General features: G+C 39.8%; 1 pseudogene across 1 annotated transcript; it reads right to left on the minus strand.

The window, feature by feature from the left end:
- Positions 1-1,781: 1,781 nt before the first annotated feature.
- Positions 1,782-4,695, minus strand: LOC149175122 (pectinesterase-like; annotated as a pseudogene). The gene is made up of 2 exons (XR_016257965.1): positions 3,670-4,695; positions 1,782-3,473 (listed from the first exon to the last, which is right to left on the minus strand). The product of XR_016257965.1 is annotated as a pectinesterase-like (transcript).
- Between the last annotated feature and the right edge of the window lie 1,716 nt (positions 4,696-6,411).

Genomic DNA, 6,411 nt, shown 5'->3' on the forward strand with positions numbered 1-6,411 from the left:
AAATTGTGTTGCAGCACTGCAGGTCAGAAGAACAGTTTGTTGATATTTTCACAAAGCCATTGACACGTGAAAATTTTGTTTATCTCAGAGATTGTCTGGGAATTGTCAATGGCGGCAGTTGCGATTAAGGGGGAGTGTTGGAAATAATAATCCCAACCACCTCCTTAAACACACTGACAACCATCATGTTTGCCCAGTCAACCACTACACGGTTGCAGAATGACATAAGTCAGAACAAAAGTTCAGAGCGAACCATTCCGCAACACATCACAGAGGTTAAAGCATTTAATGAAGTTTATTAATTAGATATGGGCAAACATTTCCTACACTCCACAACACCTGCAAGTTAAAATCATTTACTATGTAAAATCGCCCATGTTGCCTATTAAATATTTTCTCTGTCATGTAATTAACGTCAATTTTTTATGTTGCGATAAATATTGATGAAAATGTCATTTGTAATGTTGGGCATGTTGGGTAAGTTAGGGAGCGAGAAAATCGTGGAGGAAAATTTTGGTGGGCGCGTGAAAACTAGTTTTACTAGTTTTACAGAGTTTTGTTTACTCCGCAACTGAGTGAAGTGTAAATCGCAGTAAGTCTTTTGTGTTTTACTTGGGGCAACAACCTCCAATTTAGCACGCCAATGTATTTTCCTATGTTTTATATTATAATCAAAAGTATGTTATGTTGCGCCTTCACAATTAAATTTCCGCAACCCTCTTTTGTTTTACTTTTTGCAATGAGTTATTTCTTCCGTTTAACTAAGTCCCTGTATAGTTGCGATATCCTCCCAGCAACCTAAAAATTTACTTTTCTACAACTGAAGTTGACCTTACCTACTTTGCGGCAACTGATTTTTGAGCTCCTCTACCCCTAAATTTATTTTCCCAAGTGATGAAATTCAGATCCCATTGCTTTATAACATGGAGCGCTTGAAAAGCGTTGCGTACATAATACTCTATGTATTCAAACATTTTTTCCAGTGTTTGCTTTGCTAATGTAACAGGCATCACCGGTTGAGGTAATTGGTCTTGCCCCACAATTTGTATTATATTTTTGAAATTATGCCACATGTTTATCCACTGAAATTATGTGCCCATAACTACTTCTTAATGTCACATTCACGTAGTCGTTATGATTTTCCATTGGAATGGGACCGGTTGCACAGCTACGATGATTATCACACAAAAAAAATTACAAATTCATAAAATTCAACGATAAATTTCTTGCTGATATATAATAGCAAACGATAAAAAAATCGGTAGAAACGGACATTAAATATATTACAATGTGAACGTAGAAACGCACATTCAATTTAGAAAACCCGACTAATCTAACAATAGATGTAGGTTATAGAACACTACATACATCTGAACTCGACTTCCTGAATCACTAGATCAGGAGGCGCTCAATGTATACAATAATATTTAATTCTCAAAATTACTACAAACATGGAGAACATTCTGAAGTGTTGGAAATTTCTGTTTATTTCAAACACAAGAGAAATTTCACACAGAACAACGCTCTGATTTCAATACATGATCTTTAATCATATAAAAAGAAAAACTGTTACAAAATAGTCTTCCTCTTCAGAGGGGTTACAACAGGAACGATCCAGTTCCAGAATCTGTTTTCAACTATCTTAACACTGCTGTGCGTTTACAGATAATTACAAAAACTCTTAGATTCTTTTACAACTTCTCTCTTACTTACTTAGAGACAACTTCTGTTCATTACACATTATATATGTTAAAATAAAAAAAATATCTTCTAAAGCTTATCTGCGTATTGAATGCAGCAAGCGGTGATGCCTTAAAAATGAAGTCGGCTGTTGGAAGCTCATAACTGATAAATGCTCTGCGGCCAGCTTTGCTGTAAGAAATCCATAATCCTTTTAATGCACCTGTACGTGGCGCGTCCTTCTTGTTCTCGGCCATGCTATTGATTAAATGCTGTAGCTGAGCATTCAATGTCCAGGAGCTGGATTTGATCTTCCTTCTCCTTTGGGAACACAAATAGGTAAATGGCGAAAAGACACTTATGGCGGTGGCGTGAACAAGGTAAGAACAAATAATGGCCATTGGATCAAAACGTATAGACGGCTGAGATCAACTTGGTAGAAGGCGCGATCTGTGATAAGATCGCATCGCATAGTAGACAAGGAGCGAAGGGCTTAACGCGTTTAGAACTTGCTATCTGCGATCGCATCGCAAATATCGCATCGAAGACAATACAAGGATGCAGCGAAGGGTGACAGGGGAAAGTGCGATATGTGATCAGATCGCATAGCAGGTTACTGTAGTTGAAATTACATTCCAACATGAAGCGCACAATATACATTTTCAAAAGTACCCTGGGACCTAAATTCTATATTATTCTCATCATTTGACGATACACGGCACCAGTGTAAGCGAGTAGCAGACGTTTCTTAAACTCAAGAACCATTCGAAATTCTAACGCGGTTAGCAGGCGTTTAGCATGCCCACCACCATAAACAGAGTAACGGAGCGGTTATTGTCGTTTCCATTTCCGCTGCCACCACGTTTCAGGGAAAGCCACGAAAAGGTCTCAGCCAAGGTAAAGAAAGAATGAATAAACTTGAATTTGTGCCCCATTAAAGGCCAGAATGTAGATTACATATTGTGCATTGTAATCGAATGCTACACTTACATTAGCAATGAATAAATGTAATTAAGGGGTTTGGCGAAACAATTATGTAAATGACACGAATACACAAAAGAATATATACTGACTCTTTAGCCCTCTCTTTCCTTGTCACTTTTGTTTTTTAATCTAGGCCTGTATTGAAGGGCACTGCCTGTATCCAGGCATCACCAGCGATGAAATTAACCACAGTGAAATTTTGAGTATCAGAAATGTTCATGGTATGGTAACCAGGCCATTGAACTCGCCCTGCAGTTCCTGCTCCTGCTCCCGAATTCATATATTCGCCATAATACAGCGTGGTCAAGCCAAAGTCCCCGACCATTCTAGCCAACCTGCAGGATCGACGACATCATCCATATATGACTTCATATAAACTGTGCGAGAGTAATTTTTCCATGGCCTCCCCAAGAATGTCTGGAAAGAGCTCTTCACCGGAGCGAGATCAGGCGCAGCAGAGATGGTGCAATTTTGTATAGAGATTCCAGTGTTTTGATTTGGATCGTCTCTTCCTTGAGCCGTGAAACAATTCTTTTGATTATCCATCGGTTTCCTAGCCAGGAGATTGCAGTTTTGGAACACAGCTGCTGCGTTGCCGAAGATAAAATCAACTGTTCCGTAAATCTCACATTCCCTGTAAAATTGTCGAAGAGAGTGTGCGTATAGAGTGTCTTGGTAACCTTTGAAGCTGCAGCGGTAGAATGCTGATAGATCCGAGGCAACGCGGAGAGCGACAGCCTGATGCTTCTCTGGGCCTGCCGTGTTCTCGAAAGTGATATCCCGAGCGAGAAATCCTTGCCCAACTACAGCTGTAATAGCGATCATTTTCCGTATGAGGGCGACAAGACAAGAAAGATATAGATTCGTGGAAACAAAATTAGAATAACCGATCCGCGTTCTAAATTGAAATTCAAAATTGGATTACCAGGGTCTTACGAAGAGGCCTTCATTGACAAAAGAAAAATAACAAATTAACCACAAAAAGAAACGAGTAAAGCAGCTTACCGACTGTTGCAGAGCGGTAAGTAGTCCATCCGTCCACAACGCTTCTATTGCCGGTAATCACAGTGGCATTTATGCCATCTCCCACCAACATAATATTTATCTTGTGTTTGGGCACCTCAACATATTCCTGGTAGACTCCCTTTGTAATATGTATCACATATCTATCTAAACTATTGTTTGGGGCAGCATTCAGCGCGTCAGTAATTGTGGTATAATTACCACTTCCGTTCTGAGCCACCGTAACAATATTGCCGGCGGCGTCGGAGGTCTGAAGAAGTCTCCTTCTGTCTGAAGCTGACAACCATGAAGGGAATTCATCATCTACATCAACTTGATTGTGACGCTCATGACTCGTTGGATTGGAGAACAGGCGTCGGCTGTGTAAAGGAGGCGTATTGGAATCTTTGCCAATGACAGGAATATTTTTGACAAGAGCCAAAGAATTGCTCACGACTCGTGACACATCAAGAACACTCTTACTCAGTATGTTTTGCAGGGTTCCACTGGCCTCCTGGAGACTTTCGACGCAGGTAGCCTGATTAGTAAGAGCTGCGCTAAGCCAAGTCTGAATGTCAACTGCCTGCCTCCATTTCAAAGTATCAGCAGCAACATTTGTCTGGGACTTGCTCAGGTGGTCCAACGTTATATCGTTCAACTGCATACAATCTTCAAGAGCATCAATTTGTATTCCCTTGAATGCCCCCCATCCAAGACGAGAAATTATTTGAAACACTTTCTGTGCTTCGATAACGCTCAGCCTGATAGACGTCCTGGCGAGATCTGCGGAAGTTGCCTGCAACGATCCCGGTAACAGGCTCGACATTGTGGAAACACAGAATTTTGGATCCAGCGTCGCGTCGCAGGCAGATTTCAGAGAAATGGAGTGCGGCTGTTCATTGCTCTCAATTTTAACGAACATAAGACATATGATAAAGAAAACCAAAGCCGTAAGCCTAAACCTAAAGGCCATTGCCGAATGCACTTGTCTACTTTTAACTTCACTGAATCACTAAACTGCTGTGTGTCACTCTCTGAGTTTCACACATATATATAATATGACCTCAGTCGCTCAACGTTTGTAACGCGGCGTCGACGGTGGGAAATTTCGAAACGAGATCGTTCATTGATTAGATGTATTGGAAAGCACAACGTGGTCCGTTGTTTATAGTTTGCAAAATCCAGACTTGGAAATGGAGTTCGAATGACTTGCAGTATTCAGTTCATAGCGGAGGGACATTAGTCGACGACTTTACAAACTGTAAATCACCGCTCTTGTGCTACCGACGAAAAGGTTGACCGCCGCCTTCATCGTACTTCCAAAAGAAGGTTCGGAAACATTGCCGAAACCATAATAAATAATTCAGAAGACGCGGAATTGCTGTCATGTCTACATAGACTTAATCATCTGGATTCCGTTACTAGACGTGTATGATTAAAACACGAAAGTGGAATTGGATTCCCGTTACTAGAAGCATGTTATCGAAACTGTAGCCCATTATTAAAACACGAAAGTTGAATTGCATTCCCGTTACTAGAAGCATGTCATCGAAATACGAAATTATATTGAGTGGCAAATGTTAATCATCATTCACCATGTTCACTATCCGCTAATAGCATGGAGGAGAATAAAATGGTATTTAATCATAGGGTGAAAAGATAGTTAGTTAAGTTTTATAGAGTAACTCAATTGGTGATGGAAGTAATGTGAAATTTTAAAGATTTGAGAGATTTAAGGTTCAAGTCTTTTTAGTTGTGACTTTGTTTATAAAGAGGAGGACAGGCCTAGACGATCATAGGTTTACTAATAGTTATGTTTTACTAGCAATTTTCCAACCTATAAGTGTAGACTCCCAAAGAAATTAACAATATACTAAAAAAAAACATTCAGATCTCCTACAGAAACAAGCCCATCCCCTCACCATAAAAAGCCCATCCCCTCTTCCTTAAAAAACCCTTGGCTCCGGCCCCAAAAGTAGCTACAATGTTCCATTGCTTTCGCCCCTTTGACAAATCCCCTAACTTTTAGGATTTATTCCCTAATCTAAGTAAACTCTAATTGTGGGGATCCAATGAATCTCCACACATTTATGGAGTCACAATGCATCATCTTCCCCTTCTTTTTAAAATTATGAACATTTAGGTTCAAAGGAACCCAATTTAGTAAACCTAATGAGTTCCTCTTCAATGATCCAAGTGTTTCAGATCTCCAAAAAAAAACAGGCCCATCGCCTGACCATAAAATCCTCTTTTCTTCCTTGTTGTCTTCCTTAAAAAACCCCTAGCTTCGGCCCCAAAAGAAGTTACAATGTTCTACCGCTTTTCCCCCTTGACAAATCCCCTAACTTTCAGGATTTATTCCCTAATCTAAACTAAGCTCTACTTGCGGGGATCCAATGAATCTCCACACATTTATGGAGTCGCAGTGCATCATCTTCCCCTTCTTTTTAAAATTATGAACCTCTAGGCTCAAAGGAATCCAGTTTAGTAAACCTAATGAGTTCCTCTTCAATGATCCAAGTGTTCCGTGAATCAGGAAACCCTTGCCATTTTACTAGATATAACTTACAATTTTTTGATCTTATGGTAGTAGCTTTGGTGGCTACCCCTTTCTCAACACATTCCTTCCTTTTTTGCGGTAATTACCTGTTCCATTCTTTAAACACTTATTCCTTTGTGGTTTCTTCAACCCTTGCATGATAGTAATATATATTTGTAACATTAAAGAAGAGACTAATGTAAAAT

Source organism: Pinus tabuliformis, chromosome 4_1 (genome assembly GCF_031772625.1).
Source record: "Pinus tabuliformis cultivar Carrire ecotype Pingquan chromosome 4_1, CPIR1, whole genome shotgun sequence".
Lineage (NCBI taxonomy): Eukaryota > Viridiplantae > Streptophyta > Pinopsida > Pinales > Pinaceae > Pinus > Pinus tabuliformis.